We start from the raw sequence: 20,021 nt of genomic DNA on the forward strand, positions 1-20,021 counted from the left end.
CAACAGGAACAGGCTGGACAGATTCTTCTCCTGCTCTTCTTGGCACATTCAACCAGCAGAACAACTCTGCACATGTTAAATGGTTTTATTCAGACAAAACGCTCCATGCATGTTCAAGCATGATTGACACATAAATGGGTCACTTCAGTTTGAGTCCATTTGAACAGTGAAGCTGAAACCTAATCAGAACAATTTTAATCAGGTTGAAGGAGAATTGCTCATGTAACCATAGCCACGGCTGCAAACAGACAGATTCTGGGTGGACTGACGAACTGTGATTAAAGTCAAAGTGCAAAGTGGGTTTTTGAATCTGAAGTTTTACTTTAATGACTACAAATGTTTCCATTAATGAAGCATCTCAAGCCTGATGACAGGGTCTGTGAGAAACAAAGAAAACAAGGGGCAGCGAAACCATCACTTTGCTCCTGCATCTAGATCATCAGTGCACATGCTGCACGAGCTCATTACCAGGACTCTGTTGTGTTGTTGTTCAGAGGAATCTGTAAATATGGGGGGATACTTTTTCTACAGTTGAGGCTGCAGCTGGGTGTGCACCATGAGAGGGGAGGCCGATTCTGACCTGATTTTTGAGTCGCTTTGGAGATTGCCGGCCGAATTTCAGCCCAATCACACATTGTGTACGGGAGGTTATGAGAGCTGATCACAGCCCGATCAGCCGCTCACGACCGGACGGATGGCTTTCTGGCACGTCAGCAAGTTTGGTCGGCCAGCTGCACATCCTCTCACAGTAAAAGCAGAGCAAAGAGACGATTCCCCACCCTGAGGTCTTCTTTTCCTGATACCACCTGTATAAAAACGCAAGCAGTGTCTGAGGCACCGTGTCAACATACTTGGTGATATGACAACTGTAAACCAGATCCTGTAGATGCACACCCTCAGCAGTAACATCATAGGTGTAGTTTAGACCGTGAAGTCTGGGGGTAGACTAAAATAGAGGAAGTGTGATGCATATGTGACAGGGTCAGAAAGCAGGATTCTTTGCGTGTGTTTGTTCTTCAATTTTTATTTGCATCTATGTTTTAGTAAGAGTTTAATGGACTGCTGTGTTTAATGCATTTGTGTAATATTTCTTATTAGCTGATGTTAAGTTTTAGATATTGGTTTAATCAGTTCGCTGTGTCTAGAAGACACTGAACTGGGACCTGGTGAGTCACCTCCACCTTTAATTGGGTCATCAGTTGCAGGTGGAGGCTGCAGAAAAGGAGAACAATACAAGAGGAGCTTTCAGTTGGCCGCAAAGGGGAATGAAACAGGATGCTGGGTGTATTGCGAGAGACGGTGCAAACCGAGAAGAATGAGACGCAACGGGTTCACAACAACGGGGAAAGGGAAACAAGAGACAATGTGTGGAGACAGAGATCCATCCATGTGATCGGCAGCCAGTGCACAAGAAGAAACACAGCCCGGACACGAGGGATCCACCAGCTAGGAGTGTCGGCAGAGCAGCTAGTGTCCGCAAACAATACTTCACGCAGGCCTGGGTCAGTAGTCACAAGCTCTGACCCAGGAAAACCATCTTTTCGAAGGAGTCAACGTGAGGCGGACCGTGTTGAGCAGCATCAGAGTAGCCGGAGAAAGTTCAGAGAAGGTGGAAGCAACGTTCCGCCTCGGACTCTGACTTTTATTTGACTTTGCTTAGTAGTATTTTATTGTTGCAGCTCGTTATTACACCCGTCACTTGTGTTGGAGTCAGCCACTGATTTTGAAAGATGAGAGAGGTCTGTAATTTTCATCAGAGGTACACTTCAACTATGAGAGACAAAATGAGAAAATAAAATCCAGGAAATCACATTGTAGGATTTTTAAAGAATGTATTTGTAAATGATGGTGGAAAATAAGTATTTGGTCGATAACAAAAGTTCAACTCAACACTTTGCAACATAACCTTTGTTGGCAATGACAGAGGTCAAACGTTTCCTGTAAGTCTTCACCAGGTTTGCACACACTGTAGCTGGTATTTTGGTCCATTCCTCCATGCAGATCTCCTCTAGAGCAGTGATGGTTTGGGGCTGTTGCTGGGCAACACGGACTTTCAACTCCCTCCACAAATTGTCTATGGGGTTGAGGTCTGGAGACTGGCTAGGCCACTCCAGGACCTTGAAATGCTTTTTACGGAGCCACTCCTTTGTTGCCCGAGCGGTGTGTTTGGGATTATTGTCATGCTGGAAGACCCAGCCACGTTCCATCTTCAATGCTCTCACTGATGGAAGGAGGTTTTGACTTAAAATCTCACGATACATGGCCCCGTTCATTCTTCCCTTAACAGGGATCAGTCAGCCTGTCCCCTTTGCAGAAAAACAGCCCCAAAGCATGAGGTTTCCACCCCCATGCTTCACAGTAGGTATGGTGTTCTTGGGATGCAACTCAGCATTCTTCTTCCTCCAAACACGACGAGTTGAGTTTTTACCAAAAAGTTCTATTTTGGTTTCATCTGACCACATGATATTCTCCCAATCCTCTTCTGGATCATCCATATGCTCTCTGGTAAACTTCAGACGGGCCTGGACATGTACTGGCTTAAGCAGGGGGACACGCCTGGCGCTGCAGGATTTGAGTCCCTCTGGGCGTAGTGTGTTACTGATGGTAGCCTTTGTTACTTTGGTCCCAGCTCTCTGCAGGTCATTCATCAGGTCCCTCCGTGTAGTTCTGAGATTTTTGCTCACCGTTCTCATGATCATTTTGACCCCACGGGATGAGATCTTACGTGGGGCCCCAGATCGAGGGAGATTATCAATGGTCTTGTATGTCTTCCATTTTATTACAATTGCTCCTACAGTTGATTTATTCACACCAACCTGCTTGTCTATTGTAGATTCACTCTTCCCAGCCTGGTGCAGGTGCACAATTTTCTTCCTGGTGTCCTTGGACAGCTCTTTGATCTTGGCCATGGTTGAGTTTGGAGTCTGACTGTATGAGGCTGTGGACAGGTGTCTTTTATACAGATAACCAGTTCAAACAGGAGCCATTAATACAGGTAACGAGTGGAGGACAGAAGAGCTGCTTAAAGAAGAAGTTACAGTTGTTGTCATCTTTTATTATTACCAGTGCTTTAACTTTAAGTTTTTAGCCCGAACACACACACAGCAGAGGCAGAATGGTGCATATCAGAGTTTCTACAGAGACGAGCCTTGTGTGCCAGTTTTTGTCCCCATTCCATCCAAACATTAGCATATGTGTTAACACGAATCCTTGAAATGCTCTCCTCTTAAGTGACCTTGAGTGCACAGTAGGGGTGCAGCGTGCAAAGACGTTGTGCCACATTGCCAATGTACACACATACGCACACAGAGCAATGTGTGGGTTCTATCGTTGCATGGACTGTTGTTATATCTAAACAACCACACTGTACTGCATACATGATCAGAGACTTTGGATCAAGAGAGGCGCTCTGTTCAGTCACATGGCACATTGGTGAGACTTCATTCATTAAATAAAGCTCAGGACATGTGGTCATTGTCGGACAGGATCTAACGGTAGGTAACGCCTTATGTGTTAAACATCAAAGGCGGTATGGTGTGAACAGTTCTTTACTTTTTTTCTGCTGCAGTCGTTACGTTTGAGCGTGTATCTGTTTCTGCATGTGTTAGAGCAAATGTATATTGGAGTCAGCATTAGTGATGGAGAACTTGGTGTCAGTTCCAAACCTATAAAGGGCCGGTGTTTATAAAGTGAAGTTGATGTGAGGAGTTAGGACTAACGGCCAAATTCCACCAGATCCGTGTCCGGTCCGTCTCTGATCCGTCACAGCACCAGATCTGATAGGTTTCTATTCTAGTCAATGTGTTAACTTCCACTGGATCTGCTCTGTTGCATTCCGGCTGTGTCAGAGCCCTCCGGATCAGTTATACTAGACTTCTATTTTTGCCGGATGGAGCGGGACAGGAAGTCAGGTTTCACCAAAACAAAATGAAAACATCCGGTTAATTTTCAGAATAAAACACTCTGTGTTATCACCAGATCGTATTTCACTTAACTACAACAACAAACCAAAGTCATGATGAGCGGAGCCAGGCCTGGAGTCAACAGGTCAGAGGTTTTAGATAAGATAAGATAAGATATACTTTATTTGAAATTCTTTTGTTACAGCAGCTTACAACACGGGAGAAGGGAAATACAACAATGTGCTAACATAGTTAAAACACATAATAACAGTAATAATAGCAATGACAAGGGTAAAATATATTCTAATAAAATAAAATAAAATAAAGTAAAAAATAAAATAAAATATGACAACTATTACAGATATATTCACACTATGTACACTTCTATCTGATAAATAGATAGGTAAGTTCTTGCACAGATAAAAATTGCACCAGGTTATTTAAAAACAAACATACACAGTATGAAGATTAGTGCGATTCAGATGGATACAGTAGTTATTTGTGAATGTCACATAGTAACTTTCATGTTTTAGACAAAGGCATAGCACCATTACTGCTGCCACTCTTGTTTTAAATGACATTATCGCAGCCTTGGATAACAGGAAACACTGTGCAGCCGTCTTTATTGATCTTTCCAAAGCTTTCGACACAGTAAATCATGTAATGCTCTTAAAAAAGCTAGAAAATGCTGGTTTCGATAAAAATGCGTACAGCTGGTTCAAGAGCTATCTCTTGGGCAGACAGCAGTGTGTTGCCCAAGGAACTGTAAAGTCAGACTTGGTTGAAATTGTAAATGGTGTTCCACAAGGTTCTGTTCTAGGACCTGTTCTTTTTACTGTTTATATCAATGATATTGTGTCTGCTGTCTCAGATTGTAAAATTCATCTTAATGCTAATGACACAATTCTGTACTGTACTGCTGCTAATGCACAGTCTGCTGTGCATTCTGTCCAACACTGCTTCTCTGAATTAGAAGCTCCACTCACCCAACATAGGTTGGTCTTAAATGCTGAGAAAACAAAATTCATGCTCTTTTCCAGGTCCAAACATATTAATCTGAGTAAATTCATCATCAATTCCAATGCAGGCACCGAAATAGAAAGGGTGAAGATTTACAAATATCTCGGCATCTGGATCGACGAGAAAGTAACTTTTAAAAGTCATATTCTAAATTTGTCCAGTAGACTTCGACAAAAGATTGGCTTTTTTTACAGAAACAAGTCCTGTTTTCCTCTCCACTGCAGGAAAACTCTGATAGAGGCAACATTTTTATCAGTCCTCGATTACGGTGACATATTGTACAGGCATGCTTCAGCCTCTACATTAAAGCCACTTGATGCTGTATTTCACTCTGCCCTACGTTTTTTTACTGGTGATAGTTACAGCACTCATCATTGCATACTTTACCAAAAGGTGGGATGGTCTTCTCTGGCAGAAAGACGTGATTTGCATTTTTACTTGTTTATTTATAAAGCACTTATTGGAATGCTACCGTCATATTTATCTTCGATGCTAGTTTGGTCTTCTGGGGCAAAACATACCAGATCAACTGGTTGGCTCACTCTCCAGGTTCCCAGAGTTAATTCTGAGCTGGGAAAATCTGCCTTTTGCGTATTTGCACCATCTGTATGGAACTCCCTGCAAAGCACTTTAAAAATAAATGCACTGGTTTCTTTTAATCATTTTAAATCATTAGTTTTAAAATGTTTAACCTCTGATTGTACCTGTTTTCACTAACTTTGTGTAACATTATTTTTTCAATGGTTGTAACATTACTTTTAACTGTCGTCTGTTTTTAATTGATCATCATTCTTTTAGGGTTATATCTTTTATTTGCTTGTCATGCATTTTAATGTTTCTTTTATATACTCGTCGTCATTGTAAATGAGGGCTTGCCCTCAATGATTTTCGAGTTTAAATAAAGAGAAATGATGTAGTGGAATGAAAGATGAGAAACAGCTAATTAACGGGACACAGCAGTGCTGGTGTTAAACAGTCTGATTGCAGATGGGATTAAGGACCTGCGGTAGCGCTCCGTCCTGCAGGGTGGGAGTCTCAGTCTGCTGCTGAAGGAGCTGCTCAGGGACCCCACAGTCTCATGCAGGGGGTGAGAGGGGATTGTCCATGATGGATGTCAGCTTGGCTAACATCCTCCTCTCACCCACCTCCTCTATGGAGTCCAGAGGACAGCCCAGGACAGAACTGGCCCTCTTGACCAGTCTGTTCAGTCTTTTCCTGCCCCTCTCTGTGCTCCCTGCTCCCCAGCAGACCACTGCATAGAAGAAAGCAGACGCAACCACACTGTCATAAAATGTCCGTAACAGAGTCCTGCACACTCTGAAGGACGTCAGTCTTCTCAGCAGGTGCAGACCACTTTGGCCCTTCTTGTACAGGACGTCGGTGTTGTGTGACCAGTCCAGTTTATTGTTGAGGTGAACACCCAGGTATTTGTAGGTCTCCACCCTCTCCATGTCCAATCCCTGGATGTTACCCGGTGCAGTCTGGGGTGTTTTCCTGCGGAAGTCGATCACCATCTCCTTGGTCTTGCTGGTGTTGAGCTGAAGGTGGTTTAGCGCACACCAGTCAACAAAGTCCATGATGACCTCCCTGTACTCCAGCTCGTCCCCCTCAGACACACACCCGACGATGGCTGTGTCATCGGAGAACTTCTGGAGGTGACAGCTCCCAGAGTTGTAGCTGAAGTCGGAGGTGTACAGAGTGAAGAGGAAGGGGGAGAGCACCTGTGGTTCTCCTGTGTTGCAGACCATCGTGTCAGACACAGATTTTCAGAGGACCAGAAAGACAACATGGATGAGGAGAGGAGGAGGAGGAGAATCCTTGATTCAGTAATTACCATGAGAAAACCTTGGTCACATGACTCCAGCTGTCCTGCAGTCCTGCTCCGTGCTGCGTTCTTAAAACACAACCGGAGGGTGTTGATGGACGAGAGAGCACGGAGTCGGACCGCAGAGGAGATGTGAGGTTGTCCTCGTCTTTTGGCCCCAGTGAGAGCAGTAACAAGATGTAAGGAGAAGAGGAAAACAAAGCCTTCTGTCCCCACAAATGTCAGAAAGTCGTATTCTCTCACTTTAACTTTCACTTTGTGCTGGAGATTTTAATAGACACTTAATTGACAATCCTCAATGCTTCTCGCTCTAACTCGTGCAGTGTGAGCACTCAGATCGCACCTGATGATCAGACAATCATGAGTTTTGGTTGTGTGTTCACTTTCCACCGACACTTTTAAAAATCCTGCAGTGAAAGCCCGACCTCAGGATCAATATGTCTTGTGTTTATTTTGACTTCATCATATGTAGCTGAGCTGATGTGAAAAGCAGTAAAGAAAGTGGAAAAACTGACATCACAACAATGGCAGACTATTTCAGTTTCAGGGTTGAAGGTGTTAAATGATTTTCATCAGTATGTAAGGATGGTGAGACAGCAGGCATGGAAGCTGTCAGATCTAACAGCGGCTCTAAGTTAGAGTGAGTTGAATCATTGTTTGTACTTTGATGTTTATCGCTGTGGTGTGTCTGATCTCATAACAGACAAGTCTGCCTCCCTGACTGTTCCACCTGATCTCTATTCTTTAACCACTCTAATTATCTCAGCTGACAGCTGTAAGACAGAAACAAAAGCACATCATTCTGTACTTCCAGAGCTCCACCTCTCAGTAACACGTCTGTCTCATTGATCCGGTCCTCTTACAGATCTCCCGTCACCCTTCACCTTTAATGAACCTGACTGCCCTGTCAGAGCCCGTACTGCTGCTTAGAATTAGATTATCAGAGGAGGAGCACCACAGAAAACTGACAGGAAACATGTTCTCTGATAATAACAAGCTTCATATTTGTCAGATATCTTCAATATGATTCTAACCCATCCTTCCATCTCTATGTTCTCCCTCTTACTCCTGGCAGGGCTGCAGCTGAGGGAGGCCGAGTAGGTTGACTCAGATGCTCCTCTTCTCTGCAACATTTCCGTACTCCTTGTTGGACTATGAAGCCCTCCCAGGCCACATAGGAAATATACAATCCCCTCAGTGAGCTCTGGCTGTGGATCTATCCCAAGTGGCAACCTCCAGGGTGGGAGAATTGAAGTCAATGCAGAAGTGTTAAAAACTGCAGTTCATCGAGGATCCGCTTGAGGCTGGCTCCGGAAGTACCGAAAACCACATACAGTGCTCAGCATAAATGAGTACACCCTCTTTGAAAAGTAAGATTTTAATACATTTCTCAATTAACACAAGAATAATTTGAAAAATGTTGGCAAAACTGAGTGTCATAGAACATTGTTTAACTCATATCATGAAAGTAAGGTTAATAATATAACTTGTGTAACAACATTTTCAGTTTTAATCAAAATAATTTTAGCAAAAATGAATACACCCCACAACAAGAACTGCTATCTACAGTCATGGCCAAAAGTTTTGAGAATGACACAAATATTACATTTTCACAAAGTCTGCTGCTTCAGGGTTTTTAGGTGTTTTTGTCAGATGTTTCTATGGTATAATGAAATACAATTAGAAGCATTTCATAAGTATCAAAAGCTTTTATTGAGAATTACACAGAATTCATGCAATAAGTCAATATTTGCAGTGTTGACCCTTCTTTTTCAAGACCTCTGCAATTCTCCCTGGCATGCTGTCAATCAACTTCTGGACCAAATCCTGACTGATGGCAGTCCATTCTTGCATAATCAATGCTTGGAGTTTGTCAGAATTTGTGGGTTTTTGATTGTCCACCCGCCTCTTGAGGATTGACCACAAGTTCTCAATGGGATTAAGATCTGGGGAGTTTCCTGGCCAAGGGCCCAAAATCTTAATGTTTTGTTCCCCGAGCCATTTTGTTATGACTTTTGCTTTATGGCAAGGTGCTCCATCATGCTGGAAAAGGCATTCTTCATCACCAAACTGCCCTTGGATGGTTGGGAGAAGTTGCTCTCGGAGGACGTTCTGGTACCATTCTTTATTCATGGCTGTGTTTTTAGGCAAGATTGTGAGAGAGCCCACTCCCTTGACCGAAAAGCAACCCCACACATGAATGGTCTCAGGATGCTTCACTGTTGGCAAGAGACAGGACCGATGGTAGCGCTCACCTCGTCTTCTCCAAACAAGCCTTCCTCCAGATGCCCCAAACAATCGGAAAGGGGATTCACCAGAGAAAATGACTTTACCCCAGTCCTCAGCAGTCCAGTCCCTGTACCTTCTGCAGAATATCAGTCTGTCCCTGATGTTTTTACTGGAGAGAAGTGGCTTCTTTGCTGCCCTCCTTGACACCAGGCCTTCCTCCAAAAGTCTTCGCCTCACTGTGCGTGCAGATGCACTCACACCTGCCTGCTGCCATTCCTGAGCAAGCTCTGCACTGGTGGTGGCCCGATCCCGCAGCTGTAACACCTTCAGGAGACGGTCCTGGCGCTTGCTGGACTTTCTTGGGCGCCCTGGAGCCTGTTTGGCAACAATTGAACCCCTTGTGGCAGGGCTGAAATGCAGTGGAAATGTGTTTTTGGTGATAAAGTTCATTTTCAAGGCAAAGAGGGACTTAGCAATTAATTGCAGTTGAGCTGATCACTCCTCATAACATTCTGGAGTATATGCAAATTGCCATTATAAAAACTGAAACAGCAGACTTTGTGAAAATTAATAGTTGTGTCATTCTCAAAACTTTTGGCCATGACTGTAGTATTTTGTATGACCTCCATGATTTTTAAGGACAGAACCAAGTCTTCTAGGCATGGAATGGACAAGTTGCCGACATATTGTTTCATCAATCTTTTTCCATTCTTGGAGGATGACCTCTTTTAGTGCCTTGATGCCTGATGGAGAGTGATGCTCAACTTGTCTCTTCAGAATTCCCCACAAGTGTTCGACTGGGTTCAGATCAGGAGACGTACTTGGCCCCTGAACCACATTCACCCTGTTCTTCTTCAGACATTCAGCTGTGGCCTTAGGTGTGTGCTTGGGATCATTGTCATGTTGGAAAAGTGCACGACGACCAAGGGCAAGGAGTGATGGCAGCATCTTCTCTTTCAGTATAGAGCAGTATATTTGTGAATTCATGATTCCATCAATGAAGTGAAGCTCCCCAACTCCAGCAGCACTCATGCAGCCCCACATGAGGACACTGCCACCTCCATGTTTTACTGTAGGCACTATGCATTTCTCCTTATACTCCACACCTTTGCGACGCCAGACAGTTTTGAAGCCATCAGTTCCAAAAACATTCATGTTGGTCTCATCACTCCAGAGTACAGTGTCCCAGTCATCTTCACCTTTATCAGCGTGGGCCCTGGCAAATGTTAGGCAGGCTTTTTTGTGCATGGGCCTCAGGAGAGGCTTCCTTCGTGGGCGACACCCATGCAGGCCATTCCTCTGCAGCGTACGCCATATTGTGTCACGGGAAACGGTCACTCCAGTTTGACTTTCTACCTCTTTAGCTAACTGCAGTGAACTTGCATGGCGGTTTTCTTCAACCCTTCTCATCAGAAGACGCTCCTGTCAGGGTGTTAACTTCCTTGGACGACCTGGACGTCTCTGATGGACTGTTGCAATTCCATCCTTTTTAAATTTCTGGATCACTTTTGCTCCAGTATTCTGACTGATGAGTAAAGCTTTGCTAATCTTCTTGTAGCCTTCACCTTTCTTGTGTAAAGAAATGATTTTATTTCTCAGGTCTTGTGAAAGTTCTCTTCCATGTGGAGCCATTACTGACAGCATGAAATGGGAGGGGTTTTCTTTGTTAAGTAAAGCCCTTTTATAGTCAGGTGTGTGCTGATGAATGATTAGACTCACCTGGGGTTGAATTCTTGTCAATTTGAATTTTGCAGCCCAAGATTTAGCTTTGCTGCTATGACTTTCATTGGGGTGTACTCATTTGTGCAACATGGTCTTGGATGAATTTGTTAGAAAAAATACTTTTTTCTGTGCACAAATGAACAAATCTTGTTTGCAATCAATGGTCCACATGTGTGGGAGTATTTCATAGTATTGTATCCCAAAAAATACTGATCCTGAAAGGAAACTAAAGGTTTTCTAACAAATCTGTTAGGAGTGTACTCATTTATGCTGAGCACTGTACACTCACCGATTCAAAGAAGCCGATCTTTACAGCAGAAATAAACAATCCCTGAAAACAATGTCTATCCCTGAAATACTGAGTGGCATTTGTGTTACTTCTGTGGAGGTTAGAGTGTTGTTTTGAGTGTTTATGGATCAAAACTGAAAGTTAGAAAGTTGCTGCATTTTCCCGCCACAAGAACACATTTAGGTAGGCTGGCATAAAGGTATGGGGCACTGTTTGTAAAGTTGTGCACACTGACAATTACTCCAAAACATCATACAGATGTAGAGTGAATTTTTAAAAGTCACTTTTTTATCACATTTAGATGAATATTTTGTGATCTGATTTTGTTGTGAAAAATATATTAAAGCTGCTGTGAGGAACTTTTGTTTTGTATTGGTTCTGGCTACTCCTTGTGGACAAAGTGATACCTCTTATCTCTTGTCCTTTACATGTAAAAGTAGTGTTTTCAACAAAAACCTCATCCTATTGTCTTTAAACAGTCAACTTTATCAGGCAATGTGATTAGATTCCATGAAAACAGTCAAAAAGGCTGTTCCTGAAGCAAGATGTCCATCATCTGGTCTGAAACCTACCCCCTCAGGGTTTCAGACATTAAAAATGACAACAGAGAAGGTGTCAGTGTTGCTGCTGATGGACTTGTTTGCTATTGAAGGTCATAAAGAGGCATCAGTATAATTTTCAGTCTGTTTCTCAGCCAGTTCAAAACTCCTCACAGGGCCTTTAAGTTAAAGTCACTGTTTAATCCGAATGCTAAATATGGATATTAAATCTAAATGTTGAATGTTAAATCTAAATGTTGAATGTTAAATCTAAATGTTGAATGTTAAATATAAATATTAAATGTTAAATCTAAAAGGTAAATGTTGCTCTGCAATCCTAAATATTTAGCTGTTATGTAAATTCACACCACCGCCTAGTGGCCAATAGCGACTTAGCTTGTCCGTACCATAGACTGGGTCACTTCTGTCTCTGAGCGTTGTGATAACTCCAAAACTGCCTTTAATTTTATTTTTTACGGCACAGAGTCCAGCTAGAAACCCGTAAGAGTCTGCACTGTCCGACTATTGTTTGTAATGCTTTATGAAGCTTTTATTTTGGTGCTTCCTCTTGGGGATAGTGTGAATTTGGATGGGACACTGTAGAGAAAGAGAGGGGAGGATTTACATTCTACATATGTTCATGGAAGGACAGGGAGCTCTCAGAACAGAGCCAACCTGCCAAATATAACTGAATACATGCTTTAATAATTCTCTTTGACAGTCCTGACTGAAGTAAATATGACAGAAAGTAGATATTCCATGATATACAGAAGTGCAGACCGGTATGAGCTATATTTGACATCTATTGACAACCTTTTCTACCAGCTTGTCACCCTCTAAACCAGGGGTGTCCAAACTTTTTTCAAAGAGGGCCACATATGATGTTGTCAGAATACCTCAGGGCCAGTGGCTCCTACTGAGAATTAGGAATCCCAAAAGTTATATATGAAATCTCTATTTAATAACAATCATTTTAAATTTTGTCTCAATAAATCAGTAACTAGGAAGTCCTCAGTTCTCCACAAGCCATGTACACATGAGCAAACGTTATCTGGTCGGGCAATGTGGGAAAAAGTATTGTATCATTATTTTCCTATGGCAGGATCATGATCTGGATTTCATCACACTTCTTTTTTATGTGGTTTTTAAGACCTTTCTGACAAGCAGACAACATTTTAAGAACTAAATAATTATTTTCCTGAGTTCTGAACATTTTTGATGCACCGAATTTTGCCTTTTCTGCACAATTTCTTGTGTCTTGTGTCCTCTTTTGTGTCTTCTGAAGTTTTAGTGTTCATCAAGAACATTTTCACATCATGATAAAAACATTAATTTGAAAACCTGTCAACTTTAAGAGTCCTTGTGTTTCTTCTTTATTGCCGTCTTGCAGAATTCCCAGAGTTTTGGCTTTAGACAGGTAGTCCATATGACGCTGTTTGAGACGTTTCTGGATTGACTTTAGTTTTGTTTGTAGAAAGAAACTGTGATTAATTTCTTTGCTATAAATAACACAATTTAAGATGGAAGCTTGGGGCCATAAATAAATGGACCTTGGGCCGCAATTGGCCCCCGGGCCGTACTCTGGACACCCCTGCTCTAAACCTTCCAGGATGGAGGCAAGCCTCCACGGTGCAGGTCTTTATGAAGCTGAATCAGGTTGCATTAGAAGCAGTCTGTGGTAAGACTTTTAAATTATTGATTGCTTCTACATACTGTCTGTACATATGCTCCATGTTGTTGAGTTGTGCTATTTATTTTGATGTGTGCTGCTGACCTCTTGGCCAGGTTGCCCTTGTAAATGAGGTCTTGATCTCAGTGGGATTGGATTAGTCATTTCCCTGTCACAGATTCAAGGTTCCAAGTATTTTTCCTCAATCTGAATTTTGAATGCCTAAGCGGGACTTGCTTGTTTATTTTGGTCAGCTTGTCCACAGAGTCCGGTAAAACTGATGCTAGATCTTCATGTTTTGGAGTGTAGGACAGTTAATCAAGCTGTTGTGTTGGACAACTTTGGATGGAAACGTGTTTTCTGCAGCCAATTATTTCCAAATGTTCTCTGTGTTTCCTGGCTGAAAGCTTGTTTCTACATGAGTCTCACATTCAGCTGCAGCAGCATGTGCTGCCTTTACTCTACATTCAGAACTTTAAGTTTCACCTACTCAGTTTTTGATCTCCTCTGAGACACCTCACCTGAGGGTGCGAGGGATCTGTACCTCCACCTCTAACCTGCTGTTTTGATAATTTGCCCAAACTAGTTTTGTCATTTCATGGCTGCTTTGTGGAACCACCAAACTAAAAAAAAAAACCTGTTTCTGATGATCCCACATGGAGAGTGGAAATAACCTTCAGGCCCATTTGACACCTCTTGAGACGCTTGTTGCATTTTGCCAGTATCACTTCCAGCTTCCACCTGCATTTTGTTCAGTAAATTATTAATGGTTCATAGCAAGAGCAAAGCATTTCTTTGCACAGCACCAATCTAATTCAAGATGCAAATTCATGCTGGACAACACAGACATAAATCCCTCACGGCAAGTTACTGATACAAATTGGCACAAGTTAAATATTCCAAAGAGGAAGAAGTTATTTTGGCGATTTGTGTTGCAGAAGCCGATCAACATTAAAGTGTCTCTGGCATCCAGAGGTTGAATCAGAAACGGATGATTTAAGCTCCATTCAAAGAACAAGGATGTTTAATTTCATGGCACTGGTCAGCCTGGAGTCGTTGGAAACAGGAGTAATGTTAATCCCGACACATTTCCCATAGAAGGAGGGGGAATTAACAGAGCTGTGTGTGCCTCTGGACGATGTTGTGGACCTTGAAACTCGATGTTTTTATTTACAGGTCCAGTTTAACTGACTGGAACAAACACGTCAACAGAGAGGAGGGGTACTAGGCCTCAGGTTCAGACTCAAATAGAGTAGCATGACTTCAGATGTGTGATATCAAGTAAAAGTAAGACACAGTAGAACTAAAGTGTGTGACCACTAACAGAGTAATGACTGTAAGTACTTTGACTCTACATTACATCATGACATGTAACCTGCTACACTCCTGTTCAGACATGAAAGCTGATCTGATACCTGAACCACTCATTAAATATTTATAAAATGGACTACTAGTGTGTGTGTGTGTGTGTGTGTGTGTGTGTGTGTGTGTGTGTAGGGTTACTGATCTATCTGGATTTCATCACCAGTCAATACTTGGCAGACAGAGGTTTTGCTTTTATGTTTATCTGTGTATGGATCCAGCCCTCTGAAGGATGAATCATTGTGCACACCGGTCTCAGCTTCCAGTGTGCACACGACAGATAAGGAAGGATGTGAGGATGACTTTTAATACACTTTATTTCTAATATTTGTTATTTTGACGGGAAACAACTTTCACACCTTTATCAACAGTGGCACTTAACAACACAACACAGTGGTCAATAGAAAATAAATCAGGTTCTAGTTTTCCTCCCCCTTACACTGTTTCTGATGTGTTGCTTTGATTCTGTTGCTGAACATTTGATCTCAACAATCACGGGTGGAGTTTTAAAGCCTCTAGAAATGTAAATGGAATATTTAAAATTGACATAGAATATCAACATGTAATGTGTAATCAAGCTTCAACAAAAATCTGAGTGAAAATAAACATCCACAACTCTGAAAAAACTCTGTTCAAAAACAGCTTCTTTTACAGGTCAGAGCATTTCTCAGGACCGTGTGGGCGTGGCCTAACTCTTTGATTGACAGGTCAAGAGAGAGTTCACAGCCTGCATGTTTGAGCCGTCTGACTCTGAATCTAAAGACATCAAAACTCCAGAATCTGAAAATGATTCATTTACAATGGTCTCTGAGTGCTGAGTCACAAAATACTTCAGAATCAGGACTTCTATTATTTATTAGTTTTATCACTCCGTAGTCTCCGGGGCATCAGGACCATGGGACGCCCGGAGCAGAGGAGGCTGAAGTGAAGTGTGTGCACGCAGAGGAGCTCGGCTCCGGGTGTCAGACAGAGCTGTTTTGCTAAACTCTTAGGTGCAAAGAGCAGAGAGACAGCTATACAGACAGATTACAGGCAGTATGTGATTAGCAAACTAGCTAACAGCTAAGACAACACTGAGGGGAGCTGGCTGAGACGTCAGGAGACGGTCTGAGCAGGAGCAGAGTAGTTTTGTTGAACATGTGTGCACGTGACTCAGTGTTTCATTTCTGATTGGTTATATATTTATTACATAATAAATATCAGGTTAAATCAGCCCCCTTAAAACCCAGTGTGAAAACGTGTTAAAAAACATAATTGAACATATTTGAAAAATGTATCAAAGTTGAGTTCTAATATTTTTACATAGTTTTTAATATTTACATATGGTCTGAAATATCATAGGTAGAATGTTTTACTTGATTTGGCTTACCAGAGGCTTTAAACCTGGACCCTTTATTTGCATGCATGAAGTCTATATGAATAACAGGTGTTGGAATTAGAGTCAGCGTGAAACAGGCTGTAATGGCAGCAATGTTAAAAGTTCATCCTGATCAAAGGATGAAGTAAAAGTTCTTCTTTTTGCTGCTGTCTCACATTTGTGCTGTGTGAAAGTGAAGAAAGGATCCCCACAGAGGTAGACATTGTTAAAGAGGAAGATGTTTTCCTAACAGCTCCTCAAAGACGCCAGAGTTCACAAATAAAACCAGCCCCAGAGATTTGTTTTACCTCAGAGAACTCAAAGATCTGATTTAGACAGACTGACTTACCAACTAACGTTCTGACTAATCCATGAAACACGTCATGGATCACAGCTCAACCCGACCCTGCTGCAGTCACAGTCCTCGCTCAAATACTGTGCTGAAATAAGGCTTTCAGAAAAGTTGCTGCAGTCTAAGTTCTGCTCTCTCACTGTTAATCAAGCTGTTACTGTAACTTTCTGATTGCTGTGTAGTGCAACTTTGTGCACTGTCAAATGTTCTACACAGAGGCAGTGAAGAGATGCGAGTCAGGAGGAAGCGACAGAAACCAAACTGTGAAACTGCAAAATGTGTAAAAGTGCAGAGAGAGGATTCAAGATCCAAAGAGAAGATAAGAGGACAGAGGCAGAAATAGACTCAAAGATGGAGTTAAATCCTGGAGAGAGGCGGGAATTCTGAGAAAGCAAAAGAACAGAGAAGAACCCGAGAGTTTAGACGAAACAGTGCCTAAATGGTGGCACTCAGGACGGAGAGAAAAAAATATCAAAAATAACAAATCTGTTCAATTTGCTCCCAAACAAGTACCAGGAGAGCCTCATGAAGAAGTGTGTGAAGCGCAGGTTTGACAGGGAAGCTTGTTAAAACACAAATGTTCTTCCTGGCATTGTGTTAAAAGAAGAAGAAGAAATGCTTTCACCCCTACAGCAGTAGAGCTGCAGGGCCCTAATCATTAACTTCATGTGCCGCTGCTTTAAAAAGACTGTAAAGCTGCTCAAAAGAAGACAGAGAGTACATCCAACTAACAGATGCAGATATACACACTGAGCAAAGGAGCATTATCTGGTTAGATAATCAGTGAACAATAACACAAGACTATGCTTTAAAAATGTGCTTAAAGAAGTGACTGATGTATATAACAGACATGACTGTAGTGGAAGTCACTGCATTAAAAACAGACATGACTCTGTAGTGGAAGTCACTGCATTAAAAACAGACATGACTCTGTAGTGGAAGTCACTGCATTAAAAACAGACATGACTCTGTAGTGGAAGTCACTGCATTAAAAACAGACATGACTCTGTAGTGGAAGACACTGCAGTAAACACAGACATGACTCTGTAGTGGAAGTCACTGCATTAAAAACAGACATGACTCTGTAGTGGAAGTCACTGCATTAAAAACAGACATGACTCTGTAGTGGAAGTCACTGCATTAAAAACAGACATGACTCTGTAGTGGAAGTCACTGCATTAAAAACAGACATGACTCTGTAGTGGAAGTCACTGCATTAAAAACAGACATGACTCTGTAGTGGAAGTCACTGCATTAAAAACAGACATGACTCTGTAGTGGAAGTCACTGCATTAAAAACAGACATGACTCTGTAGCAGAAGTCACTGCAGTAAACACAGACATGACTCTGTAGTGGAAGTCACTGCATTAAAAACAGACATGACTCTGTAGTGGAAGTCACTGCATAAAAACAGACATGACTCTGTAGTGGAAGTCACTGCATTAAAAACAGACATGACTCTGTAGTGGAAGTCACTGCATTAAAAACAGACACGACTCTGTAGTGGAAGTCCCTGCATTAAAAACAGACATGACTCTGTAGTGGAAGTCACTGCATTAAAAACAGACATGACTCTGTAGTGGAAGTCACTGCATTAAAAACAGACATGACTCTGTAGTGGAAGTCACTGCATTAAATACAGACATGACTCTGTAGAGGAAAACACTGCATTAAAAACAGACATGACTCTGTAGAGGAAAACACTGCATTAAAAACAGACATGACTCTGAAGTGGAAGTCACTGCATTAAAAACAGACATGACTCTGTAGTGGAAGTCACTGCATTAAAAACAGACATGACTCTGTAGAGGAAAACACTGCATTAAAAACAGACATGACTCTGTAGAGGAAAACACTGCATTAAAAACAGACATGACTCTGTAGTGGAAAACACTGCATTAAAAACAGACATGACTCTGTAGTGGAAGTCACTGCATTAAAAACAGACATGACTCTGTAGTGGAAGTCACTGCATTAAAAACAGACATGACTCTGTAGCAGAAGTCACTGCATTAAAAACAGACATGACTCTGTAGTGGAAGTCACTGCATTAAAAACAGACATGACTCTGAAGTGGAAGTCACTGCATTAAAAACAGACATGACTCTGTAGTGGAAGTCACTGCATTAAAAACAGACATGACTCTGTAGAGGAAAACACTGCATTAAAAACAGACATGACTCTGTAGAGGAAAACACTGCATTAAAAACAGACATGACTCTGTAGTGGAAAACACTGCATTAAAAACAGACATGACTCTGTAGTGGAAGTCACTGCATTAAAAACAGACATGACTCTGTAGTGGAAGTCACTGCATTAAAAACAGACATGACTCTGTAGCAGAAGTCACTGCATTAAAAACAGACATGACTCTGTAGTGGAAGTCACTGCATTAAAAACAGACATGACTCTGTAGTGGAAATCACTGCATTAAAAACAGACATGACTCTCTAGTGGAAGTCACTGCATTAAAAACAGACATGACTCTGTAGTGGAAGTCACTGCATTAAAAACAGACATGACTCTGTAGTAGAAGTCACTGCATTAAACACAGACATGGGGCGCTGGTGGCCTAGCGGTCCACATACAGAGGCTACAGTCCTTGTCGCAGGGGTCGTCGATTAGATTCCTGGCCGGACCATTTCCTGCATGTCTTCCTTCCCTGTCTACTCCAACACATTTCCTGTCTCTCTTCAGCTGTCTTATCAAATAAAGGCAAAAAGGCCAAAAAATATATATAACAGACATGAGGTCAAGGGGTATTATATGTTTAATCTGTGTTAACTCATTCACTGGTATCAAAACATTCTTTTGAAAGCACTAGTTTCTATCTTTTCGCTTTCTTTGTCTCGTCCATGACTCAAAGGGAAAATGAAGGGAGGCAACTTTTAATCAGCAATGGATAAAAATATCCTCAAACTTAAATGAGATGTAGATTTTGTGCAAACCTTTATTTTTGGAGCAGCTCTGACAGGAAACAGAAAGATGAAACTGGGAGGAACGTGTCAACCTTTAATGTACGAGCTTTCAAACAAGAGTACCGAGCATCCAAACTCCACTCCCCCGGCTGTTTGATGAAAGCGTCTATCTGAGGAGCCCTGTCCTCAGGTCAGATTCAAGGCGACAGATGGACCGTTAGACAGCATAGAGCCTTAAAGCAGGCACACACACACACACACACACACAGAATCCCCTGCAGGCTAACTAAGTGGTCTTTCTTCCTCTCTAGGGGCCCTCTATCCCTGCTGTTTCACCCCTCTGGCATGTACCCCCCACCACACACACACACGCACGCACGCACACACACACACACACACACACACACACACACACACACACACACACACACACACACTCCAAATGGCTATCAGATTTAAGATCAGCCATTTCCAAAGTCAACAGATGTGGGGTGATTGAGGGTGGATTGCAGACACACTCCTGCTCTCTCACATGTGTAATGCAATCAGAGCAGCAGGGCGGCACACGAGGGGACAGATTACTCCTTTATTTACACAGAAATATGAACCAACACACAGGCACATGCACACACACACTTTTCCATTAGACACAACTGTGTTTCTATTCGAGCCTCGCTGATGGAGTAACTGTCAATAGCATCTTGATGTCATTTTCTCTTCTTCATTTAAAAATAATATTCAATTTCTGAATCTGATCGTTGGAGGGAAATTATCTTCCTTTGTTTACTGCAGCTTAACAACTTGACACATCACAACACGTCTAAGAGCCATCAGGA

Source organism: Notolabrus celidotus, chromosome 15 (genome assembly GCF_009762535.1).
Source record: "Notolabrus celidotus isolate fNotCel1 chromosome 15, fNotCel1.pri, whole genome shotgun sequence".
Taxonomy (NCBI): Eukaryota; Metazoa; Chordata; class Actinopteri; order Labriformes; family Labridae; genus Notolabrus; species Notolabrus celidotus.